Genomic DNA, 21,699 nt, shown 5'->3' with positions numbered 1-21,699 from the left:
GTTTTAACCGTGATGTCACTACACAATCATGTGTAGCCATCAGTTGTTAAGTGCACTGCAAATAGTTCACACCTTAACAATTATGTTACCAAAGTTCGCAGTTGAGAAATATAGACACACACACATATACATATATATACATGTAAGAAAAGAGTAGAGTGTGTGCCAATTGCTCACTGTACTATTGACAATATCACTCTTACAACTGAAAGCATGACTAGGAGAGAGAAGGTGGTGTGACCCTAGATTGCTAGAGTCACAGCAAGAAAAGTTAAGAAAGTGCCATCAGGTCATTTGGACAAAAGAATGCTATATGGCTGTTGGGTTTATAAGAGATCCATTGGAGAAAAACAAGTCACTACATTAAATTATTTTCCACTTACCTGCATCACCCTCTCCAAGAACACATATTCTAAAATGAGACAAGTTATTACATTAAAAATGACCGGCTCTGGCATTTGGAAAACTACACCAAATAATGAAGTAAAAACTGGGTTACAAACATCCTGGTATCAACTCCAACTACCGTCTTTTACCAAACTAAAACTCTAATGATCACTAATTCACTTGCAATCTAGTGCTCCTCCCATATACAAAATCAACAACTTCCAATGTGTCATAACTTTTTTAAAATTTCCCTAACATTTTAGAGGATAATGTAAATATGTCTCCTGGAAAAGTTGAGAAAGATGGAGACACTAGGAAAGGAAAAGACGAAAATACTCCCCTAATCAATGATGTAAAACACAAGGCATGAACAACTGTTAAAAGAATTCTCTATGACATTGATCAAGTCTACTATCTCTACGCCTGGCTCTTTCCTATCAGTCATTTGATACATAAACAAATAGAATAGTGTATTTCATGGGATCAATTCTTTTAGTGGCGTGCTTTCCCTTTGACCACTACATATGCTTTTATGTGTTTGCTTTATTTTCAGGCGGCGTCACATCAGAACACCCTCATCTCGGCAGATCTTTGCCTTAAGGAACCCTACCTCGGCCCTTGATCAACTGTACTCTGTGTTATGGTCAACTCAGAGCCCTACATGGATCAGTGTTTCCTACCGCCTCTCTCCCGTGCGTTGCTCATGTCAGGGAGTATAGTCCACCGAGTGAACAGTAAGCAGTCTTCCCAAAGCATCAGATATGAAAAGGAGGAGACGCGGGGTTGGGTGTGGGACCCCATTCCGTGCCTCAGTGCAGACAAGCTAGAGGTCAATGCATCCCTCCAGAGACTGGGAGAAAAACAGGAGGTTATGAGCACGAGGTTCCCTCTGCAGGCCTTGAAGCAGGGACCTGGAATCAAACTGCTGACACCGTGGATCGTGGTTGGTTTGACAGGGAACTCACGAGGAAGATAAGGACGTGAAATAATGAAAATCATAAGAACAGCAGCGAACACTTCTACTGAGCCAAGGACTGCACCCTGAATGTAAACTCTGTGCTGGAACATATCTTAACTCACATGACCCTGAAAGCATCCCGACGTAGTCAATGTTGTTCTTTGCACCATTTGCTAGATGAAGAGACTGGGTACAGTGGCTAGAAAACTCAGCCAGGTTACAAAGCGGATAAATGGCCGAGCCCAAGCTCAGTGCTCCTCTGTGATGCTCTTGGACTACAACTCCAAGTGAAGTCTCTAACGACTATCTCCGCTCGCACTGCCAACACCATCGTCCTCCGTGGAGTGGATGGAGGCAGGCGTGGGCAGGGCAGGGAGCCGGGTGTGGCAGGCCGCCAGATCTAAGGTCTGGCACGCAGGTTGCCAGGTGGCTCCCTCCTCTGAGGGGGCCCAGCACACGCCCCAGGGGACTTGGCGGCAGGCCCCAGGGCCCTTTCCCCCGGATCTTGTCCACTTGAAAGGGGCCTGGCCCAGGTGGCCGGTTGGGCTGGTTGGCCAGCCTCCTTTGGACAAAGCAGGCGAGCCCAGCCAGCCTTCCAGTCGCCCCCGGCGTGGCACCAGCGCCCTCAGGCCGAGGGCCTCACGCGTGCCCTCCAACGCGGATTTCTCCTCAGAGCCGTGGCCTGGGCACTAGGAAGGCCAGGCCCTCCCGACTCCAGAGATGATGCTGGGACCCGTCGCCGGAAGGGCCTGCCCGTGTGGCAGCGGCTCCCCAAGCCGGCGGCCTGCTGGGGCCTCACTCACTGCTTGGCCATAAGCCTGTCTCGGCCCTTCGGATTCCACAGAGCCTTTCCTCCACCTGGCTGGAGTCGACAAGTGCGGGCGTGGGGTGAGGCCGTGGTTTTGCCTTTCCAGGAGGAAATGAGGCCCGGGCAAAAGCAGCTGGCCGAGGCAGAGCCTTGACCTGGCACCCCAGTCGGCCTTTGGCCACCAGGTCCAGACCACCGCTTCCAAAGAAGGGAAGCGGCCGGCCAGCTGATTGCAAGTGGGGGATGGGAGGGAGACAACAGCTGAAGCCAAGTCCAGCAGGGCGTTGGCGTTCCTTCTTCAGCTGGGACTGGCCTGGCCTGGCGGGCGGGCGGGGCCTTCACTGAGGACCCCCGAGGCCCGCCCTAGGCCCTGGCGGTGGCGGGTGGCGCATGCGCCCTTGGCCTCAGGGGTTGAACCCAAGCCCACAGGGCACTCAAAGCAGCCGGAGAAAGAAGGGGCCAGGGGAGAGGAAGGCAGGTAGGCGAGGCGGGCAGGGCTCGCCCACCTCTTCTCCTCAGGTCCCCGAGAGAGAAAGAGAGAGAGAGAGAGAGAGAGAGAGTGAGAGACAGACAGACAGACAGGCAGGGAAAGAGTGAGAGATCCCTGACCTCTGAGTATCTGCATCCACCACTGCTGCCAACTCACAGGCCATCCCACTTCCCCCCCTCCATCCCCATCCCCAGGCGCGGCCCCCCGGGGCCAGCCACACCACGGAGAGGCCCCTTCATGGTCACCTCCGTGCTGTCCCTTCCGGGCCTGACCCCACTGCAGGGGAACCGGTTCAGACAATCCAATCGTCTACATGTCCCTCTCCATGACAATTGTCTTCTCCAGTCTCACATGCCCAAACCGCACCCCCAACATCCTCCTTTGTCTGCAGCTGGAGATAGGAGGAGAATCTCTGCCATTGTGTTGAGAGACTCAGTTTCGCGGGTTTCTCCCCTGTACACGTGTTCTGAAGCTGGGTATTATTTTCTCCAGCGAACCTGTCTTGTGAAGGATTTGGCCAGCCATAAGAAGCTTCAGGGAAGAGGCGGAGGGGCTTCTCTCTCCGCCCCCGACAGCCCTGAGCTGGGTCAGTGCCTCAGACCTGGCCAGGGGCAGCCCATCCCCCGGCGCCCTCTCCCGGGGCATCCCAGGAAAGCTTCACAGCCAGCCCCACCCCACTCGCCACTGCCAGGACCATCGGCCTCCCTCGGGAGGACGGGGCAGGACAGGGAACCGGGTGTGGGAGGCCGCCAGATCTCAGCTCTGGCACACAGGCTGCCAGGCTGCCTGGTCCTCTGAGGGGGCCCAGCACACGCCCCAGGAAACTTGGCGGCAGGCCCCGGGGCTCTCTCCTCTGGAACTCGTCCACTTGAAAGGGGCCTGGCCCAGGTGGCTGGTTCGACCGGTTGGAAAGAAATCTTTTTCTTCTCTGAGAGACTGTTGCTTGTCATCTCCTGGACATGAGATGACAGACAATTGTTCCCATTTCCCTTTCTACTTGAAACCTGATGGATACATTGCCCACTGCCTTTAGAGACTGCAGGTCTTTCTGAAACTCTTTTCAGTGCGCTGGCTCACTTCAGCATCATTTCATTGTTCCATCCGAAATTCCTTTCAGTTGGATCTATTTTCCTTTCTAATCCTTTTGTATACCTAGATATTTAAAAGCTGCTCAAATCTGTAGTGGAGAAAAGTTGGGTTACAACTCTTTCAGACAGCATGTAAACCCACATTTTAGGGTTTCTACACAAAACGTCTCTGCCATGTTTCTAGCAGCTCTCCTTCCATATATTTTCCTCCAGGACTTCCTGTGACAAAATTGCCTTTCTAAAAGCCAGTCCTCCGTTCACTCTCTTGGCCAGTCACGTTTCCATAGAAAGAAAAAGGACTGGATTTTCCAAAGATGCAACAAGAATGATCAAGTCCCGATTCACACCTAGATATCCTGCTCCTGTTCTCCATGAATTGCAAAATTGAAGTTAATTATCTCGTTCATTTTGTCTAAATCTATTGGGTCACTTTGGCACTGAGCCCCTAAGCTGGTCCACAGCCTGCTTCAGCAGACACCAAACTCTCTCTCAAGTGCCTGCATTCGTGTGCTGAGTAGGTATTGTATTTATTTAGATCGTATTCAACAAAAGATCTTCACGGATTCACTCAAGTACTTAAGCATCTACTATGTGCCCAAAGGTCTTGAAATGTTGGGGGTCTGCAAGGAAGACAGATATGCCTAAACAGATAAATTACACTACTGAAATCATTTGAATGAAAGAGATGTGAATAAACTGCCGTGGGACTCCAGGCAAAGAACCCCCATGGGTTGACCTACAACTAAGAGATACAGCTCTGTCCTGGGGCTCTGAGGAGAAAAACAGCCACCATGGGGGGTGGACAGGCTCTGTACCATCTAAGGAAAGGAAAAGGAAGGGAGAGAAGATAAAGAGAAAACAAGAGAAACGGAAAGGTTTTCTTCTTCTGAGTGTTTCTGCCACCCACTTTTGGAGCACACTGCTTGCTGATGTCCTTTCCGGCCAGTCTTATCCTTCAGCCGGCTTCAGGAGACTTCACCAATTCGATTGTAAGGAGCTGGGCTCCTCCGTGCAGGCAATGCCAACTCCGGAGGGAGCCAGGAGGGGAGCCAAAGATTCACAGGACTCTGCAGCCCTTCTGCAGCTCACTGGTGTGGAGGGGCACCGAGGCTTCACCTTGGCCTCTGTCTCCAAGTTCACATAAAGGAGGGTCGGTTCCTTCCTCGCTAGATGAGCGTGGAGAGAAACCTCCTTCACAGAAGGGATTATGGAATAATTAAAGTCAGAGCCTTGAACAAGGCAAAGGGTTAGCACCATGAATCTGAAGTGACTGGACATGTGAATTAGTAACCAGTAGGACGAGGAGCTGAAGACAAAAAAAGAAAAAAGGCAAGAAACCAGTTCTCGATTTTCTAAGATGGAAATGCAAGTCTTTCTTCTTCCAAAAGAAAAAAGTCATTGAACCCTTTCCTTGAAAATAAAACTGAAAGGGGCCACATGTTGCAAAGAAGGGTTTTAACCGTGATGTCACTACACAATCATGTGTAGCCATCAGTTGTTAAGTGCACTGCAAATAGTTCACACCTTAACAATTATGTTACCAAAGTTCGCAGTTGAGAAATATAGACACACACACATATACATATATATACATGTAAGAAAAGAGTAGAGTGTGTGCCAATTGCTCACTGTACTATTGACAATATCACTCTTACAACTGAAAGCATGACTAGGAGAGAGAAGGTGGTGTGACCCTAGATTGCTAGAGTCACAGCAAGAAAAGTTAAGAAAGTGCCATCAGGTCATTTGGACAAAAGAATGCTATATGGCTGTTGGGTTTATAAGAGATCCATTGGAGAAAAACAAGTCACTACATTAAATTATTTTCTACTTACCTGCATCACCCTCTCCAAGAATACATATTCTAAAATGAGACAAGTTATTACATTAAAAATGACCGGCTCTGGCATTTGGAAAACTACACCAAATAATGAAGTAAAAACTGGGTTACAAACATCCTGGTATCAACTCCAACTACCGTCTTTTACCAAACTAAAACTCTAATGATCACTAATTCACTTGCAATCTAGTGCTCCTCCCATATACAAAATCAACAACTTCCAATGTGTCATAACTTTTTTAAAATTTCCCTAACATTTTAGAGGATAATGTAAATATGTCTCCTGGAAAAGTTGAGAAAGATGGAGACACTAGGAAAGGAAAAGACGAAAATACTCCCCTAATCAATGATGTAAAACACAAGGCATGAACAACTGTTAAAAGAATTCTCTATGACATTGATCAAGTCTACTATCTCTACGCCTGGCTCTTTCCTATCAGTCATTTGATACATAAACAAATAGAATAGTGTATTTCATGGGATCAATTCTTTTAGTGGCGTGCTTTCCCTTTGACCACTACATATGCTTTTATGTGTTTGCTTTATTTTCAGGCGGCGTCACATCAGAACACCCTCATCTCGGCAGATCTTTGCCTTAAGGAACCCTACCTCGGCCCTTGATCAACTGTACTCTGTGTTATGGTCAACTCAGAGCCCTACATGGATCAGTGTTTCCTACCGCCTCTCTCCCGTGCGTTGCTCATGTCAGGGAGTATAGTCCACCGAGTGAACAGTAAGCAGTCTTCCCAAAGCATCAGATATGAAAAGGAGGAGACGCGGGGTTGGGTGTGGGACCCCATTCCGTGCCTCAGTGCAGACAAGCTAGAGGTCAATGCATCCCTCCAGAGACTGGGAGAAAAACAGGAGGTTATGAGCACGAGGTTCCCTCTGCAGGCCTTGAAGCAGGGACCTGGAATCAAACTGCTGACACCGTGGATCGTGGTTGGTTTGACAGGGAACTCACGAGGAAGATAAGGACGTGAAATAATGAAAATCATAAGAACAGCAGCGAACACTTCTACTGAGCCAAGGACTGCACCCTGAATGTAAACTCTGTGCTGGAACATATCTTAACTCACATGACCCTGAAAGCATCCCGACGTAGTCAATGTTGTTCTTTGCACCATTTGCTAGATGAAGAGACTGGGTACAGTGGCTAGAAAACTCAGCCAGGTTACAAAGCGGATAAATGGCCGAGCCCAAGCTCAGTGCTCCTCTGTGATGCTCTTGGACTACAACTCCAAGTGAAGTCTCTAACGACTATCTCCGCTCGCACTGCCAACACCATCGTCCTCCGTGGAGTGGATGGAGGCAGGCGTGGGCAGGGCAGGGAGCCGGGTGTGGCAGGCCGCCAGATCTAAGGTCTGGCACGCAGGTTGCCAGGTGGCTCCCTCCTCTGAGGGGGCCCAGCACACGCCCCAGGGGACTTGGCGGCAGGCCCCAGGGCCCTTTCCCCCGGATCTTGTCCACTTGAAAGGGGCCTGGCCCAGGTGGCCGGTTGGGCTGGTTGGCCAGCCTCCTTTGGACAAAGCAGGCGAGCCCAGCCAGCCTTCCAGTCGCCCCCGGCGTGGCACCAGCGCCCTCAGGCCGAGGGCCTCACGCGTGCCCTCCAACGCGGATTTCTCCTCAGAGCCGTGGCCTGGGCACTAGGAAGGCCAGGCCCTCCCGACTCCAGAGATGATGCTGGGACCCGTCGCCGGAAGGGCCTGCCCGTGTGGCAGCGGCTCCCCAAGCCGGCGGCCTGCTGGGGCCTCACTCACTGCTTGGCCATAAGCCTGTCTCGGCCCTTCGGATTCCACAGAGCCTTTCCTCCACCTGGCTGGAGTCGACAAGTGCGGGCGTGGGGTGAGGCCGTGGTTTTGCCTTTCCAGGAGGAAATGAGGCCCGGGCAAAAGCAGCTGGCCGAGGCAGAGCCTTGACCTGGCACCCCAGTCGGCCTTTGGCCACCAGGTCCAGACCACCGCTTCCAAAGAAGGGAAGCGGCCGGCCAGCTGATTGCAAGTGGGGGATGGGAGGGAGACAACAGCTGAAGCCAAGTCCAGCAGGGCGTTGGCGTTCCTTCTTCAGCTGGGACTGGCCTGGCCTGGCGGGCGGGCGGGGCCTTCACTGAGGACCCCCGAGGCCCGCCCTAGGCCCTGGCGGTGGCGGGTGGCGCATGCGCCCTTGGCCTCAGGGGTTGAACCCAAGCCCACAGGGCACTCAAAGCAGCCGGAGAAAGAAGGGGCCAGGGGAGAGGAAGGCAGGTAGGCGAGGCGGGCAGGGCTCGCCCACCTCTTCTCCTCAGGTCCCCGAGAGAGAAAGAGAGAGAGAGAGAGAGAGAGAGAGAGAGTGAGAGACAGACAGACAGACAGGCAGGGAAAGAGTGAGAGATCCCTGACCTCTGAGTATCTGCATCCACCACTGCTGCCAACTCACAGGCCATCCCACTTCCCCCCCTCCATCCCCATCCCCAGGCGCGGCCCCCCGGGGCCAGCCACACCACGGAGAGGCCCCTTCATGGTCACCTCCGTGCTGTCCCTTCCGGGCCTGACCCCACTGCAGGGGAACCGGTTCAGACAATCCAATCGTCTACATGTCCCTCTCCATGACAATTGTCTTCTCCAGTCTCACATGCCCAAACCGCACCCCCAACATCCTCCTTTGTCTGCAGCTGGAGATAGGAGGAGAATCTCTGCCATTGTGTTGAGAGACTCAGTTTCGCGGGTTTCTCCCCTGTACACGTGTTCTGAAGCTGGGTATTATTTTCTCCAGCGAACCTGTCTTGTGAAGGATTTGGCCAGCCATAAGAAGCTTCAGGGAAGAGGCGGAGGGGCTTCTCTCTCCGCCCCCGACAGCCCTGAGCTGGGTCAGTGCCTCAGACCTGGCCAGGGGCAGCCCATCCCCCGGCGCCCTCTCCCGGGGCATCCCAGGAAAGCTTCACAGCCAGCCCCACCCCACTCGCCACTGCCAGGACCATCGGCCTCCCTCGGGAGGACGGGGCAGGACAGGGAACCGGGTGTGGGAGGCCGCCAGATCTCAGCTCTGGCACACAGGCTGCCAGGCTGCCTGGTCCTCTGAGGGGGCCCAGCACACGCCCCAGGAAACTTGGCGGCAGGCCCCGGGGCTCTCTCCTCTGGAACTCGTCCACTTGAAAGGGGCCTGGCCCAGGTGGCTGGTTCGACCGGTTGGAAAGAAATCTTTTTCTTCTCTGAGAGACTGTTGCTTGTCATCTCCTGGACATGAGATGACAGACAATTGTTCCCATTTCCCTTTCTACTTGAAACCTGATGGATACATTGCCCACTGCCTTTAGAGACTGCAGGTCTTTCTGAAACTCTTTTCAGTGCGCTGGCTCACTTCAGCATCATTTCATTGTTCCATCCGAAATTCCTTTCAGTTGGATCTATTTTCCTTTCTAATCCTTTTGTATACCTAGATATTTAAAAGCTGCTCAAATCTGTAGTGGAGAAAAGTTGGGTTACAACTCTTTCAGACAGCATGTAAACCCACATTTTAGGGTTTCTACACAAAACGTCTCTGCCATGTTTCTAGCAGCTCTCCTTCCATATATTTTCCTCCAGGACTTCCTGTGACAAAATTGCCTTTCTAAAAGCCAGTCCTCCGTTCACTCTCTTGGCCAGTCACGTTTCCATAGAAAGAAAAAGGACTGGATTTTCCAAAGATGCAACAAGAATGATCAAGTCCCGATTCACACCTAGATATCCTGCTCCTGTTCTCCATGAATTGCAAAATTGAAGTTAATTATCTCGTTCATTTTGTCTAAATCTATTGGGTCACTTTGGCACTGAGCCCCTAAGCTGGTCCACAGCCTGCTTCAGCAGACACCAAACTCTCTCTCAAGTGCCTGCATTCGTGTGCTGAGTAGGTATTGTATTTATTTAGATCGTATTCAACAAAAGATCTTCACGGATTCACTCAAGTACTTAAGCATCTACTATGTGCCCAAAGGTCTTGAAATGTTGGGGGTCTGCAAGGAAGACAGATATGCCTAAACAGATAAATTACACTACTGAAATCATTTGAATGAAAGAGATGTGAATAAACTGCCGTGGGACTCCAGGCAAAGAACCCCCATGGGTTGACCTACAACTAAGAGATACAGCTCTGTCCTGGGGCTCTGAGGAGAAAAACAGCCACCATGGGGGGTGGACAGGCTCTGTACCATCTAAGGAAAGGAAAAGGAAGGGAGAGAAGATAAAGAGAAAACAAGAGAAACGGAAAGGTTTTCTTCTTCTGAGTGTTTCTGCCACCCACTTTTGGAGCACACTGCTTGCTGATGTCCTTTCCGGCCAGTCTTATCCTTCAGCCGGCTTCAGGAGACTTCACCAATTCGATTGTAAGGAGCTGGGCTCCTCCGTGCAGGCAATGCCAACTCCGGAGGGAGCCAGGAGGGGAGCCAAAGATTCACAGGACTCTGCAGCCCTTCTGCAGCTCACTGGTGTGGAGGGGCACCGAGGCTTCACCTTGGCCTCTGTCTCCAAGTTCACATAAAGGAGGGTCGGTTCCTTCCTCGCTAGATGAGCGTGGAGAGAAACCTCCTTCACAGAAGGGATTATGGAATAATTAAAGTCAGAGCCTTGAACAAGGCAAAGGGTTAGCACCATGAATCTGAAGTGACTGGACATGTGAATTAGTAACCAGTAGGACGAGGAGCTGAAGACAAAAAAAGAAAAAAGGCAAGAAACCAGTTCTCGATTTTCTAAGATGGAAATGCAAGTCTTTCTTCTTCCAAAAGAAAAAAGTCATTGAACCCTTTCCTTGAAAATAAAACTGAAAGGGGCCACATGTTGCAAAGAAGGGTTTTAACCGTGATGTCACTACACAATCATGTGTAGCCATCAGTTGTTAAGTGCACTGCAAATAGTTCACACCTTAACAATTATGTTACCAAAGTTCGCAGTTGAGAAATATAGACACACACACATATACATATATATACATGTAAGAAAAGAGTAGAGTGTGTGCCAATTGCTCACTGTACTATTGACAATATCACTCTTACAACTGAAAGCATGACTAGGAGAGAGAAGGTGGTGTGACCCTAGATTGCTAGAGTCACAGCAAGAAAAGTTAAGAAAGTGCCATCAGGTCATTTGGACAAAAGAATGCTATATGGCTGTTGGGTTTATAAGAGATCCATTGGAGAAAAACAAGTCACTACATTAAATTATTTTCTACTTACCTGCATCACCCTCTCCAAGAACACATATTCTAAAATGAGACAAGTTATTACATTAAAAATGACCGGCTCTGGCATTTGGAAAACTACACCAAATAATGAAGTAAAAACTGGGTTACAAACGTCCTGGTATCAACTCCAACTACCGTCTTTTACCAAACTAAAACTCTAATGATCACTAATTCACTTGCAATCTAGTGCTCCTCCCATATACAAAATCAACAACTTCCAATGTGTCATAACTTTTTTAAAATTTCCCTAACATTTTAGAGGATAATGTAAATATGTCTCCTGGAAAAGTTGAGAAAGATGGAGACACTAGGAAAGGAAAAGACGAAAATACTCCCCTAATCAATGATGTAAAACACAAGGCATGAACAACTGTTAAAAGAATTCTCTATGACATTGATCAAGTCTACTATCTCTACGCCTGGCTCTTTCCTATCAGTCATTTGATACATAAACAAATAGAATAGTGTATTTCATGGGATCAATTCTTTTAGTGGCGTGCTTTCCCTTTGACCACTACATATGCTTTTATGTGTTTGCTTTATTTTCAGGCGGCGTCACATCAGAACACCCTCATCTCGGCAGATCTTTGCCTTAAGGAACCCTACCTCGGCCCTTGATCAACTGTACTCTGTGTTATGGTCAACTCAGAGCCCTACATGGATCAGTGTTTCCTACCGCCTCTCTCCCGTGCGTTGCTCATGTCAGGGAGTATAGTCCACCGAGTGAACAGTAAGCAGTCTTCCCAAAGCATCAGATATGAAAAGGAGGAGACGCGGGGTTGGGTGTGGGACCCCATTCCGTGCCTCAGTGCAGACAAGCTAGAGGTCAATGCATCCCTCCAGAGACTGGGAGAAAAACAGGAGGTTATGAGCACGAGGTTCCCTCTGCAGGCCTTGAAGCAGGGACCTGGAATCAAACTGCTGACACCGTGGATCGTGGTTGGTTTGACAGGGAACTCACGAGGAAGATAAGGACGTGAAATAATGAAAATCATAAGAACAGCAGCGAACACTTCTACTGAGCCAAGGACTGCACCCTGAATGTAAACTCTGTGCTGGAACATATCTTAACTCACATGACCCTGAAAGCATCCCGACGTAGTCAATGTTGTTCTTTGCACCATTTGCTAGATGAAGAGACTGGGTACAGTGGCTAGAAAACTCAGCCAGGTTACAAAGCGGATAAATGGCCGAGCCCAAGCTCAGTGCTCTTCTGTGATGCTCTTGGACTACAACTCCAAGTGAAGTCTCTAACGACTATCTCCGCTCGCACTGCCAACACCATCGTCCTCCGTGGAGTGGATGGAGGCAGGCGTGGGCAGGGCAGGGAGCCGGGTGTGGCAGGCCGCCAGATCTAAGGTCTGGCACACAGGTTGCCAGGTGGCTCCCTCCTCTGAGGGGGCCCAGCACACGCCCCAGGGGACTTGGCGGCAGGCCCCAGGGCCCTTTCCCCCGGATCTTGTCCACTTGAAAGGGGCCTGGCCCAGGTGGCCGGTTGGGCTGGTTGGCCAGCCTCCTTTGGACAAAGCAGGCGAGCCCAGCCAGCCTTCCAGTCGCCCCCGGCGTGGCACCAGCGCCCTCAGGCCGAGGGCCTCACGCGTGCCCTCCAACGCGGATTTCTCCTCAGAGCCGTGGCCTGGGCACTAGGAAGGCCAGGCCCTCCCGACTCCAGAGATGATGCTGGGACCCGTCGCCGGAAGGGCCTGCCCGTGTGGCAGCGGCTCCCCAAGCCGGCGGCCTGCTGGGGCCTCACTCACTGCTTGGCCATAAGCCTGTCTCGGCCCTTCGGATTCCACAGAGCCTTTCCTCCACCTGGCTGGAGTCGACAAGTGCGGGCGTGGGGTGAGGCCGTGGTTTTGCCTTTCCAGGAGGAAATGAGGCCCGGGCAAAAGCAGCTGGCCGAGGCAGAGCCTTGACCTGGCACCCCAGTCGGCCTTTGGCCACCAGGTCCAGACCACCGCTTCCAAAGAAGGGAAGCGGCCGGCCAGCTGATTGCAAGTGGGGGATGGGAGGGAGACAACAGCTGAAGCCAAGTCCAGCAGGGCGTTGGCGTTCCTTCTTCAGCTGGGACTGGCCTGGCCTGGCGGGCGGGCGGGGCCTTCACTGAGGACCCCCGAGGCCCGCCCTAGGCCCTGGCGGTGGCGGGTGGCGCATGCGCCCTTGGCCTCAGGGGTTGAACCCAAGCCCACAGGGCACTCAAAGCAGCCGGAGAAAGAAGGGGCCAGGGGAGAGGAAGGCAGGTAGGCGAGGCGGGCAGGGCTCGCCCACCTCTTCTCCTCAGGTCCCCGAGAGAGAAAGAGAGAGAGAGAGAGAGAGAGAGAGTGAGAGACAGACAGACAGACAGGCAGGGAAAGAGTGAGAGATCCCTGACCTCTGAGTATCTGCATCCACCACTGCTGCCAACTCACAGGCCATCCCACTTCCCCCCCTCCATCCCCATCCCCAGGCGCGGCCCCCCGGGGCCAGCCACACCACGGAGAGGCCCCTTCATGGTCACCTCCGTGCTGTCCCTTCCGGGCCTGACCCCACTGCAGGGGAACCGGTTCAGACAATCCAATCGTCTACATGTCCCTCTCCATGACAATTGTCTTCTCCAGTCTCACATGCCCAAACCGCACCCCCAACATCCTCCTTTGTCTGCAGCTGGAGATAGGAGGAGAATCTCTGCCATTGTGTTGAGAGACTCAGTTTCGCGGGTTTCTCCCCTGTACACGTGTTCTGAAGCTGGGTATTATTTTCTCCAGCGAACCTGTCTTGTGAAGGATTTGGCCAGCCATAAGAAGCTTCAGGGAAGAGGCGGAGGGGCTTCTCTCTCCGCCCCCGACAGCCCTGAGCTGGGTCAGTGCCTCAGACCTGGCCAGGGGCAGCCCATCCCCCGGCGCCCTCTCCCGGGGCATCCCAGGAAAGCTTCACAGCCAGCCCCACCCCACTCGCCACTGCCAGGACCATCGGCCTCCCTCGGGAGGACGGGGCAGGACAGGGAACCGGGTGTGGGAGGCCGCCAGATCTCAGCTCTGGCACACAGGCTGCCAGGCTGCCTGGTCCTCTGAGGGGGCCCAGCACACGCCCCAGGAAACTTGGCGGCAGGCCCCGGGGCTCTCTCCTCTGGAACTCGTCCACTTGAAAGGGGCCTGGCCCAGGTGGCTGGTTCGACCGGTTGGAAAGAAATCTTTTTCTTCTCTGAGAGACTGTTGCTTGTCATCTCCTGGACATGAGATGACAGACAATTGTTCCCATTTCCCTTTCTACTTGAAACCTGATGGATACATTGCCCACTGCCTTTAGAGACTGCAGGTCTTTCTGAAACTCTTTTCAGTGCGCTGGCTCACTTCAGCATCATTTCATTGTTCCATCCGAAATTCCTTTCAGTTGGATCTATTTTCCTTTCTAATCCTTTTGTATACCTAGATATTTAAAAGCTGCTCAAATCTGTAGTGGAGAAAAGTTGGGTTACAACTCTTTCAGACAGCATGTAAACCCACATTTTAGGGTTTCTACACAAAACGTCTCTGCCATGTTTCTAGCAGCTCTCCTTCCATATATTTTCCTCCAGGACTTCCTGTGACAAAATTGCCTTTCTAAAAGCCAGTCCTCCGTTCACTCTCTTGGCCAGTCACGTTTCCATAGAAAGAAAAAGGACTGGATTTTCCAAAGATGCAACAAGAATGATCAAGTCCCGATTCACACCTAGATATCCTGCTCCTGTTCTCCATGAATTGCAAAATTGAAGTTAATTATCTCGTTCATTTTGTCTAAATCTATTGGGTCACTTTGGCACTGAGCCCCTAAGCTGGTCCACAGCCTGCTTCAGCAGACACCAAACTCTCTCTCAAGTGCCTGCATTCGTGTGCTGAGTAGGTATTGTATTTATTTAGATCGTATTCAACAAAAGATCTTCACGGATTCACTCAAGTACTTAAGCATCTACTATGTGCCCAAAGGTCTTGAAATGTTGGGGGTCTGCAAGGAAGACAGATATGCCTAAACAGATAAATTACACTACTGAAATCATTTGAATGAAAGAGATGTGAATAAACTGCCGTGGGACTCCAGGCAAAGAACCCCCATGGGTTGACCTACAACTAAGAGATACAGCTCTGTCCTGGGGCTCTGAGGAGAAAAACAGCCACCATGGGGGGTGGACAGGCTCTGTACCATCTAAGGAAAGGAAAAGGAAGGGAGAGAAGATAAAGAGAAAACAAGAGAAACGGAAAGGTTTTCTTCTTCTGAGTGTTTCTGCCACCCACTTTTGGAGCACACTGCTTGCTGATGTCCTTTCCGGCCAGTCTTATCCTTCAGCCGGCTTCAGGAGACTTCACCAATTCGATTGTAAGGAGCTGGGCTCCTCCGTGCAGGCAATGCCAACTCCGGAGGGAGCCAGGAGGGGAGCCAAAGATTCACAGGACTCTGCAGCCCTTCTGCAGCTCACTGGTGTGGAGGGGCACCGAGGCTTCACCTTGGCCTCTGTCTCCAAGTTCACATAAAGGAGGGTCGGTTCCTTCCTCGCTAGATGAGCGTGGAGAGAAACCTCCTTCACAGAAGGGATTATGGAATAATTAAAGTCAGAGCCTTGAACAAGGCAAAGGGTTAGCACCATGAATCTGAAGTGACTGGACATGTGAATTAGTAACCAGTAGGACGAGGAGCTGAAGACAAAAAAAGAAAAAAGGCAAGAAACCAGTTCTCGATTTTCTAAGATGGAAATGCAAGTCTTTCTTCTTCCAAAAGAAAAAAGTCATTGAACCCTTTCCTTGAAAATAAAACTGAAAGGGGCCACATGTTGCAAAGAAGGGTTTTAACCGTGATGTCACTACACAATCATGTGTAGCCATCAGTTGTTAAGTGCACTGCAAATAGTTCACACCTTAACAATTATGTTACCAAAGTTCGCAGTTGAGAAATATAGACACACACACATATACATATATATACATGTAAGAAAAGAGTAGAGTGTGTGCCAATTGCTCACTGTACTATTGACAATATCACTCTTACAACTGAAAGCATGACTAGGAGAGAGAAGGTGGTGTGACCCTAGATTGCTAGAGTCACAGCAAGAAAAGTTAAGAAAGTGCCATCAGGTCATTTGGACAAAAGAATGCTATATGGCTGTTGGGTTTATAAGAGATCCATTGGAGAAAAACAAGTCACTACATTAAATTATTTTCTACTTACCTGCATCACCCTCTCCAAGAACACATATTCTAAAATGAGACAAGTTATTACATTAAAAATGACCGGCTCTGGCATTTGGAAAACTACACCAAATAATGAAGTAAAAACTGGGTTACAAACGTCCTGGTATCAACTCCAACTACCGTCTTTTACCAAACTAAAACTCTAATGATCACTAATTCACTTGCAATCTAGTGCTCCTCCCATATACAAAATCAACAACTTCCAATGTGTCATAACTTTTTTAAAATTTCCCTAACATTTTAGAGGATAATGTAAATATGTCTCCTGGAAAAGTTGAGAAAGATGGAGACACTAGGAAAGGAAAAGACGAAAATACTCCCCTAATCAATGATGTAAAACACAAGGCATGAACAACTGTTAAAAGAATTCTCTATGACATTGATCAAGTCTACTATCTCTACGCCTGGCTCTTTCCTATCAGTCATTTGATACATAAACAAATAGAATAGTGTATTTCATGGGATCAATTCTTTTAGTGGCGTGCTTTCCCTTTGACCACTACATATGCTTTTATGTGTTTGCTTTATTTTCAGGCGGCGTCACATCAGAACACCCTCATCTCGGCAGATCTTTGCCTTAAGGAACCCTACCTCGGCCCTTGATCAACTGTACTCTGTGTTATGGTCAACTCAGAGCCCTACATGGATCAGTGTTTCCTACCGCCTCTCTCCCGTGCGTTGCTCATGTCAGGGAGTATAGTCCACCGAGTGAACAGTAAGCAGTCTTCCCAAAGCATCAGATATGAAAAGGAGGAGACGCGGGGTTGGGTGTGGGACCCCATTCCGTGCCTCAGTGCAGACAAGCTAGAGGTCAATGCATCCCTCCAGAGACTGGGAGAAAAACAGGAGGTTATGAGCACGAGGTTCCCTCTGCAGGCCTTGAAGCAGGGACCTGGAATCAAACTGCTGACACCGTGGATCGTGGTTGGTTTGACAGGGAACTCACGAGGAAGATAAGGACGTGAAATAATGAAAATCATAAGAACAGCAGCGAACACTTCTACTGAGCCAAGGACTGCACCCTGAATGTAAACTCTGTGCTGGAACATATCTTAACTCACATGACCCTGAAAGCATCCCGACGTAGTCAATGTTGTTCTTTGCACCATTTGCTAGATGAAGAGACTGGGTACAGTGGCTAGAAAACTCAGCCAGGTTACAAAGCGGATAAATGGCCGAGCCCAAGCTCAGTGCTCTTCTGTGATGCTCTTGGACTACAACTCCAAGTGAAGTCTCTAACGACTATCTCCGCTCGCACTGCCAACACCATCGTCCTCCGTGGAGTGGATGGAGGCAGGCGTGGGCAGGGCAGGGAGCCGGGTGTGGCAGGCCGCCAGATCTAAGGTCTGGCACACAGGTTGCCAGGTGGCTCCCTCCTCTGAGGGGGCCCAGCACACGCCCCAGGGGACTTGGCGGCAGGCCCCAGGGCCCTTTCCCCCGGATCTTGTCCACTTGAAAGGGGCCTGGCCCAGGTGGCCGGTTGGGCTGGTTGGCCAGCCTCCTTTGGACAAAGCAGGCGAGCCCAGCCAGCCTTCCAGTCGCCCCCGGCGTGGCACCAGCGCCCTCAGGCCGAGGGCCTCACGCGTGCCCTCCAACGCGGATTTCTCCTCAGAGCCGTGGCCTGGGCACTAGGAAGGCCAGGCCCTCCCGACTCCAGAGATGATGCTGGGACCCGTCGCCGGAAGGGCCTGCCCGTGTGGCAGCGGCTCCCCAAGCCGGCGGCCTGCTGGGGCCTCACTCACTGCTTGGCCATAAGCCTGTCTCGGCCCTTCGGATTCCACAGAGCCTTTCCTCCACCTGGCTGGAGTCGACAAGTGCGGGCGTGGGGTGAGGCCGTGGTTTTGCCTTTCCAGGAGGAAATGAGGCCCGGGCAAAAGCAGCTGGCCGAGGCAGAGCCTTGACCTGGCACCCCAGTCGGCCTTTGGCCACCAGGTCCAGACCACCGCTTCCAAAGAAGGGAAGCGGCCGGCCAGCTGATTGCAAGTGGGGGATGGGAGGGAGACAACAGCTGAAGCCAAGTCCAGCAGGGCGTTGGCGTTCCTTCTTCAGCTGGGACTGGCCTGGCCTGGCGGGCGGGCGGGGCCTTCACTGAGGACCCCCGAGGCCCGCCCTAGGCCCTGGCGGTGGCGGGTGGCGCATGCGCCCTTGGCCTCAGGGGTTGAACCCAAGCCCACAGGGCACTCAAAGCAGCCGGAGAAAGAAGGGGCCAGGGGAGAGGAAGGCAGGTAGGCGAGGCGGGCAGGGCTCGCCCACCTCTTCTCCTCAGGTCCCCGAGAGAGAAAGAGAGAGAGAGAGAGAGAGAGAGAGTGAGAGACAGACAGACAGACAGGCAGGGAAAGAGTGAGAGATCCCTGACCTCTGAGTATCTGCATCCACCACTGCTGCCAACTCACAGGCCATCCCACTTCCCCCCCTCCATCCCCATCCCCAGGCGCGGCCCCCCGGGGCCAGCCACACCACGGAGAGGCCCCTTCATGGTCACCTCCGTGCTGTCCCTTCCGGGCCTGACCCCACTGCAGGGGAACCGGTTCAGACAATCCAATCGTCTACATGTCCCTCTCCATGACAATTGTCTTCTCCAGTCTCACATGCCCAAACCGCACCCCCAACATCCTCCTTTGTCTGCAGCTGGAGATAGGAGGAGAATCTCTGCCATTGTGTTGAGAGACTCAGTTTCGCGGGTTTCTCCCCTGTACACGTGTTCTGAAGCTGGGTATTATTTTCTCCAGCGAACCTGTCTTGTGAAGGATTTGGCCAGCCATAAGAAGCTTCAGGGAAGAGGCGGAGGGGCTTCTCTCTCCGCCCCCGACAGCCCTGAGCTGGGTCAGTGCCTCAGACCTGGCCAGGGGCAGCCCATCCCCCGGCGCCCTCTCCCGGGGCATCCCAGGAAAGCTTCACAGCCAGCCCCACCCCACTCGCCACTGCCAGGACCATCGGCCTCCCTCGGGAGGACGGGGCAGGACAGGGAACCGGGTGTGGGAGGCCGCCAGATCTCAGCTCTGGCACACAGGCTGCCAGGCTGCCTGGTCCTCTGAGGGGGCCCAGCACACGCCCCAGGAAACTTGGCGGCAGGCCCCGGGGCTCTCTCCTCTGGAACTCGTCCACTTGAAAGGGGCCTGGCCCAGGTGGCTGGTTCGACCGGTTGGAAAGAAATCTTTTTCTTCTCTGAGAGACTGTTGCTTGTCATCTCCTGGACATGAGATGACAGACAATTGTTCCCATTTCCCTTTCTACTTGAAACCTGATGGATACATTGCCCACTGCCTTTAGAGACTGCAGGTCTTTCTGAAACTCTTTTCAGTGCGCTGGCTCACTTCAGCATCATTTCATTGTTCCATCCGAAATTCCTTTCAGTTGGATCTATTTTCCTTTCTAATCCTTTTGTATACCTAGATATTTAAAAGCTGCTCAAATCTGTAGTGGAGAAAAGTTGGGTTACAACTCTTTCAGACAGCATGTAAACCCACATTTTAGGGTTTCTACACAAAACGTCTCTGCCATGTTTCTAGCAGCTCTCCTTCCATATATTTTCCTCCAGGACTTCCTGTGACAAAATTGCCTTTCTAAAAGCCAGTCCTCCGTTCACTCTCTTGGCCAGTCACGTTTCCATAGAAAGAAAAAGGACTGGATTTTCCAAAGATGCAACAAGAATGATCAAGTCCCGATTCACACCTAGATATCCTGCTCCTGTTCTCCATGAATTGCAAAATTGAAGTTAATTATCTCGTTCATTTTGTCTAAATCTATTGGGTCACTTTGGCACTGAGCCCCTAAGCTGGTCCACAGCCTGCTTCAGCAGACACCAAACTCTCTCTCAAGTGCCTGCATTCGTGTGCTGAGTAGGTATTGTATTTATTTAGATCGTATTCAACAAAAGATCTTCACGGATTCACTCAAGTACTTAAGCATCTACTATGTGCCCAAAGGTCTTGAAATGTTGGGGGTCTGCAAGGAAGACAGATATGCCTAAACAGATAAATTACACTACTGAAATCATTTGAATGAAAGAGATGTGAATAAACTGCCGTGGGACTCCAGGCAAAGAACCCCCATGGGTTGACCTACAACTAAGAGATACAGCTCTGTCCTGGGGCTCTGAGGAGAAAAACAGCCACCATGGGGGGTGGACAGGCTCTGTACCATCTAAGGAAAGGAAAAGGAAGGGAGAGAAGATAAAGAGAAAACAAGAGAAACGGAAAGGTTTTCTTCTTCTGAGTGTTTCTGCCACCCACTTTTGGAGCACACTGCTTGCTGATGTCCTTTCCGGCCAGTCTTATCCTTCAGCCGGCTTCAGGAGACTTCACCAATTCGATTGTAAGGAGCTGGGCTCCTCCGTGCAGGCAATGCCAACTCCGGAGGGAGCCAGGAGGGGAGCCAAAGATTCACAGGACTCTGCAGCCCTTCTGCAGCTCACTGGTGTGGAGGGGCACCGAGGCTTCACCTTGGCCTCTGTCTCCAAGTTCACATAAAGGAGGGTCGGTTCCTTCCTCGCTAGATGAGCGTGGAGAGAAACCTCCTTCACAGAAGGGATTATGGAATAATTAAAGTCAGAGCCTTGAACAAGGCAAAGGGTTAGCACCATGAATCTGAAGTGACTGGACATGTGAATTAGTAACCAGTAGGACGAGGAGCTGAAGACAAAAAAAGAAAAAAGGCAAGAAACCAGTTCTCGATTTTCTAAGATGGAAATGCAAGTCTTTCTTCTTCCAAAAGAAAAAAGTCATTGAACCCTTTCCTTGAAAATAAAACTGAAAGGGGCCACATGTTGCAAAGAAGGGTTTTAACCGTGATGTCACTACACAATCATGTGTAGCCATCAGTTGTTAAGTGCACTGCAAATAGTTCACACCTTAACAATTATGTTACCAAAGTTCGCAGTTGAGAAATATAGACACACACACATATACATATATATACATGTAAGAAAAGAGTAGAGTGTGTGCCAATTGCTCACTGTACTATTGACAATATCACTCTTACAACTGAAAGCATGACTAGGAGAGAGAAGGTGGTGTGACCCTAGATTGCTAGAGTCACAGCAAGAAAAGTTAAGAAAGTGCCATCAGGTCATTTGGACAAAAGAATGCTATATGGCTGTTGGGTTTATAAGAGATCCATTGGAGAAAAACAAGTCACTACATTAAATTATTTTCTACTTACCTGCATCACCCTCTCCAAGAACACATATTCTAAAATGAGACAAGTTATTACATTAAAAATGACCGGCTCTGGCATTTGGAAAACTACACCAAATAATGAAGTAAAAACTGGGTTACAAACATCCTGGTATCAACTCCAACTACCGTCTTTTACCAAACTAAAACTCTAATGATCACTAATTCACTTGCAATCTAGTGCTCCTCCCATATACAAAATCAACAACTTCCAATGTGTCATAACTTTTTTAAAATTTCCCTAACATTTTAGAGGATAATGTAAATATGTCTCCTGGAAAAGTTGAGAAAGATGGAGACACTAGGAAAGGAAAAGACGAAAATACTCCCCTAATCAATGATGTAAAACACAAGGCATGAACAACTGTTAAAAGAATTCTCTATGACATTGATCAAGTCTACTATCTCTACGCCTGGCTCTTTCCTATCAGTCATTTGATACATAAACAAATAGAATAGTGTATTTCATGGGATCAATTCTTTTAGTGGCGTGCTTTCCCTTTGACCACTACATATGCTTTTATGTGTTTGCTTTATTTTCAGGCGGCGTCACATCAGAACACCCT

Source organism: Diceros bicornis, chromosome 40, assembly GCF_020826845.1.
Source record: "Diceros bicornis minor isolate mBicDic1 chromosome 40, mDicBic1.mat.cur, whole genome shotgun sequence".
NCBI lineage: Eukaryota > Metazoa > Chordata > Mammalia > Perissodactyla > Rhinocerotidae > Diceros > Diceros bicornis.
Note: the sequence above shows the minus strand (reverse complement) of the source record.